This window comes from Podarcis erhardii (assembly GCF_964252035.2).
Source record: "Podarcis erhardii genome assembly, chromosome: 13".
In the NCBI taxonomy this organism is placed as follows: Eukaryota; Metazoa; Chordata; class Lepidosauria; order Squamata; family Lacertidae; genus Podarcis; species Podarcis erhardii.
The window spans coordinates 54,966,912-54,972,076 of record NC_138502.1 but is presented as its reverse complement, the minus strand read 5'-3'; the positions used below and the strand labels follow the sequence as shown (position 1 = coordinate 54,972,076).

Below are 5,165 nucleotides of genomic sequence, written 5' to 3'. Positions count from 1 at the left end.
GCAAGTAGATAAATGGGGACCGCTTACCAGCAGGAAGGTAAACGGCGTTTCGTGTGCTGCGCTGGCTCGCCAGATGCAGCTTGTCATGCTGGCCACATGACCCGGAAGTGTCTGCGGACAGAGCGCACAACCCTAGAGTCTGGCAAGACTGGCCCGTACGGGCAGGGGTACCTTTACTTTACCTTTAACCCTCTGGGGGGGACGCGGGTGGCGCTGTGGGTTAAACCACAGAGCCTAGGACTTGCTGATCAGAAGGTCGGCAGTTCGAATCCCCGCAACAGGGTGAGCTCCCATTGTTCGGTCCCTGCTCCTGCCAACCTCGCAGTTCGAAAGCACGTCAACGTGCAAGTAAATAAATAGGTACCGCTCCAGCGGGAAGGTAAACGGCGTTTCCGTGCGCTGCTCTGGTTTGCCAGAAGCGGCTTAGTCCTGCTGGACACATGACCCAGAAGCTCTACGCCGGCTCCCTCGGCCAATAAAGCGAGATGAGCGCCGCAACCCCAGAGTCGGTCACAACTGGACCTAATGGTGAGGGGTCCCTTTACCTTAACCCTCTGGGGGCCACACTCCAGCAGTGGGTGTGGCCAAAACTGGGTGCAGCCAACACCCCCCCCCCTCATATGCACACCAACACAGACCTCCTCTCCGCTCATGATCTCCACTCATCCAGTGATTAATCTGCTGACTGGGGAGAGGGTGGTGTGCCCCACAACCAGGATGGAGGGCTCCCGCACCCTGGTCCTAGGGCTAAGTATTATTTTCTTGTTGCAGACAATACCAGAATTAGTGGAGTGGGAAGCGGCAGAAAAATGTGTTTAGGAAGTTTGCAGCCCTGTTTTAAAGGAACAGGCACCTCTGTTGTGTAATTTTCCACGAGGCCCAATTCTCCTCTAGACCCAGTTCTAGGCTGTCAAATCATTTCCACCGCATATTCCTGACTTGGATCATTTTCAAAGGCTCTTGCTGCTTTCTCCCTGATAAAGAGCTCTGCCTTACTTTCGTTTGACTTGGGGAAAATAAGCTGTTCTTAAGAGTGGAGAGAATCACCCTCAATTAGATCTCTGTCTACAGGTTCAGGGATCAGAAAATACAGTACTGTAAACAACATTTGTTCTATGATAAATGTATTTCAAATATCTGGATGTCACCAGTGTCCTTTGACTTGGAGACCATCTTATTTTATTGTACGCAGCTGGAAGCACTGTGGATTTCAATTCTCTTGTATTTAATACCCTCTTGTATTCCCCAATTTACCAATTTATTTGTTTTGGGGAGGTGAGGTGAGCTCTGCAAAGGAGGAAGGGGTTACTCTGAGGATGTATTTGCACTGTGGTTCCTTTCAGAGAGATGCTGGGTCACAACTGCGTCCCATGAAGTCCACAAAACATTTATGCCGTGATAATAAATTTGTTAGCCTTTGAGGTGCCACAAGACTGTCATTTTTGCTGTAAGGGACTGGTGTGGCCACGAGCCCTCTGGAAATGGAAATGGCTGGGTGCCAACTCCATTCAGAAAGTGCTCTCGGAGAAGAAAGGAAACTTTTGCAAAATGCACAGACTTGTAGAATATCTGGTTATAAACAAAAACAGCCAGGAAATGAGTGAGATTTAAACCTATGAAAATCCGAATTCTTCAAAGCTGGGGACTGTTTCGTTCTCGTTTTATTTCTAGGAAAGATCTGTAGCTTGCTGCCTTTTCCAAGGCAAGGAGGTAACGGGTGAAACGAGAGAACATTGATTAAAATGCAATAAAAAGAGCGGGAAATTAAAAGCCGCCTTGACTGACCCATGGTTTTGAAGCCTGCTTAGGTTATTTGCATTTAGGCTCCAGCCCTACGCCCACCTGGAAGGAACTCCCCTTGAATTCCGGGGGCTTCCTTCCGAGCAGGCGCGCCGAGCTTCCCCTTCCCTCTCTCTCTCTCTCTCTCTGCCGGACGCCTCTCCAGAGACCCCGCGGCAGCCCAGAATGGAGACTACCACTCCCAGCATGCAATGCTCGGAAGGGGGGGGGGGGCTGAAGGAGACCCCGGGGTCCTAGAGCCCCCGGGTCCGCGCGCAACCTTTTGGGGGCCGGTTGGCACCCCCTCCCGGACTCGCCCGCCCTGCGCTGGGCAGAGCAGAGCAGAGCGGGGCATCGCGGGGCCCGCCGGCCAGGTTCCCGTTCGAAGCACCTCGGCCTAACACGTGCTGGCAACTTGGCCGCATCCACACGTGCAGAAGACACCGGGGGGAGCTACGGGGATCGGGCGGGCGGGCGGGGCTGCCCTGCGGCTTGGCCCCGAGGAGGGCGAGGAAGGGCGGGCGGCGGGGCCTGGAGCCGAGGGGCCCGGCGAGGATGGGGCGGCGCGGCGGCGGAGACGCGCGGCGGGACGAGGCCGGGGCGGGCCCGCCAGGGAACAGCCGGCCCTACGCCGTGCTCCAGGCGCAGCACCTGGGTGAGGAGCCCGGACGCCTGGATCCCCGAGGGAGAGGGGGCACCCTCCTCGGACGCCTGGGTCCCCGAGGGAGAGAGGGCACCCTCCTCGGACGCCTGGGTCCCCGAGGGAGAGGGGGCACCCTCCTCGGACGCCTGGGTCCCCGAGGGAGAGAGGGCACCCTCCTCGGACGCCTGGGTCCCCGAGGGAGAGGGGGCACCCTCCTCGGACGCCTGGGTCCCCGAGGGAGAGAGGGCACCCTCCTCGGACGCCTGGGTCCCCGAGGGAGAGGGGGCACCCTCCTCGGACGCCTGGGTCCCCGAGGGAGAGAGGGCACCCTCCTCAGACGCCTGGGTCCCCGAGGGAGAGGGGGCACCCTCCTCGGACGCCTGGGTCCCCGAGGGAGAGAGGGCACCCTCCTCGGACGCCTGGGTCCCCGAGGGAGAGGGGGCACCCTCCTCGGACGCCTGGGTCCCCGAGGGAGAGAGGGCACCCTCCTCGGACGCCTGGGTCCCCGAGGGAGAGGGGGCACCCTCCTCGGACGCCTGGGTCCCCGAGGGAGAGAGGGCACCCTCCTCGGACGCCTGGGTCCCCCGGCCCTGCACCCTCCAGTCCTCCGTCTCCCCCGCCTGTCCCAAGCCCATCACTCCGCCCCCCCCCCCGTGGAAAGGGAGCCCCGGAACTGCGGGGGGGGGCTTCGCCTCCCTCTCCGCTTCCATCCCTGTGATTCCTGGCTCAGTTCTCCTTGCAGGGCCAAAAAGCTTCTCTAGCCAAGGGCTGGCAGGATGAACTGGTTTGCCCTTGGCAGCCGCGGCCAGGGAAGGAGGAGGTAGCCCCTGCCTGGGGTAGACTAGATGGCCTCTGGGACACCCTGCCTATGCTGCGGCGGGGGGGGGGGGAGCCATGGAAAAGACAGACTCTGTGTACCCTGCATGTCTTTTTGTTAATACCAGAGGAGCCTGCTGGATCAGGCCAGTGACCCATCCAGTCCAGCATCCTGTTCTCACGGGGGAAGCTGGCAAGTGAGACCTGAGTGCAAGAGCCCTTTTCTCTCCTGCTGGCAACTGGCATTCAGAGGCCTCGGTGCCTCCTGGGCTGGCTCTCAGCACTGAGCTTCCTTTCTTGAATTGTTTGGCCTCCCAGTCCAATTGTGACTTAAATGTGCTGAGATTTACACCTCACTGTCAGAAAGTTGCATCAGTGATAAGTTGTACTATTCCTCCTATCCTGTGAAGAAGACTTCCAAATGTGTTCCTCATTATGCTTCTGAGAATCCCCACAATCAGCTTGCTGGTCATTTGGCTGTTTCTTTTCCCAGCCAGGCTGGGGCTCCCACCACTCTCTCCTCACCCTGCCAGGCAGTTCCTGGTCCAGCTGCATTTACTGGCAGCCAGGATGGGGCCAGCAAGGATTGCAGACTGGAATTTCCCCTTTGACAGTCCCTGGCAGAGTCCAACAGAATCTGGAGGGCTACAGGTTTCCTGTTTCTGCTCTAGCAGATGCTCAATAGGAGCACTGGTTCTTGTTGTGCCCAAGGATGAGAGCGAGAGTCCAAGGAATTCTGAAAATGGGAGGAATTGGTAGCGAAGGTTGGAAGGCACTGTGAGTGATTGGCCTTTGAGGGCTCCTAGGTGCTGTGGTCTAAACCACAGAGCCTCTTGGGCTTGCCAATCAGAAGGTCGGTGGTTCGAATCCCCACGATGGGGTGAGCTCCCGTTGCTTGGTCCCTGCTCCTGCCAACCTAGCAGTTTGAAAGCACGTCAAAGTGCAAGTAGATAAATAGGTACCGCTCCAGCGGGAAGGTAAACGCCGTTTCCGTGCGCTGCTCTGGTTCGCCAGAAGCAGCTTAGTCATGCTGGCCACATGACCAATAAAGCGAGATGAGCGCCGCAACCCCAGAATCATCTGCGACTGGACTTAACGGTCAGGGGTCCCTTTACCTTTAGGGAGCTTCACAGTCGAGTGGAGATTTGAACCCTGGTTTCTCCCAAGTCCTATTCCCAGCCTGTAACTGCACCCTGTGTCTCCCAGCTCCTGCTCTTGAAGAGAGAGCAGCTTGCCCTGTAGACTGAATCAGTCCCTGGCTGCCCTCCTCAATGCCTTATCAGCCCAGGCTCTCGCTCTTCCTTTCTCTTGCAGTTCTGATGGGAAGTGTCTTTGGCATCCTGCTCGTCGCCATGATCCTGCTGTCTGTGTGTGTGTACAAGCCCATTCGCCGGCGGTAGCCCAGGAGCAGCATCTTCAGGAGGGCTGGAGGCTGGTGGCTGGAGGGGAGACCCAGCTCCCCACACCAACGCGGGCCATGTGCTCTGATATACACTTCATCTTCATGCCCGACCAGCTTCTGGGCATGCTGAAGGGGGCTGTGCTTCCTTCCATCTTCCATGTAAGTTGTTTTGCTCCTGGTCTGATTGCTCCAGTTGCTGTTCCGTGTGTGTGTGTGTGTGTGAGTGTTTGCATGCATTTGCGCTACAGGGATTTGTGACTTAACAGAGCATTAAAAAAACCACCCTGGTTGTTTTCAGTTGGGCACTCCTGGACTTTCAAAAATGCAGAGCATATTTTGAACTGGGAAAGAAAGGCAGCATTTTATGAAAATTGTTTCTTTGTGTGTAGGAACCAGAGGCTCCCACCACCCCAAACTGTTGTCTGTAATATTCTTGCTGACAAAACATTGTGAACTCCTCCCCACACTATTTCTATTTTCCATCACTATTTGCACTTCTTCAGGTGTGTGGGAAGACTGCATCTC

General features: G+C 56.8%; 1 long non-coding RNA gene across 1 annotated transcript; it reads left to right on the top strand.

Annotated features, from left to right (window-relative positions):
• The first annotated feature begins 2,321 nt into the window (after positions 1 to 2,321).
• Positions 2,322 to 4,937, top strand: LOC309327143. The gene is made up of 2 exons (XR_014150424.1): positions 2,322 to 2,434; positions 4,553 to 4,937. It is a non-coding gene; the product is annotated as an uncharacterized lncRNA (long non-coding RNA).
• The last annotated feature ends 228 nt before the right edge of the window (positions 4,938 to 5,165 follow it).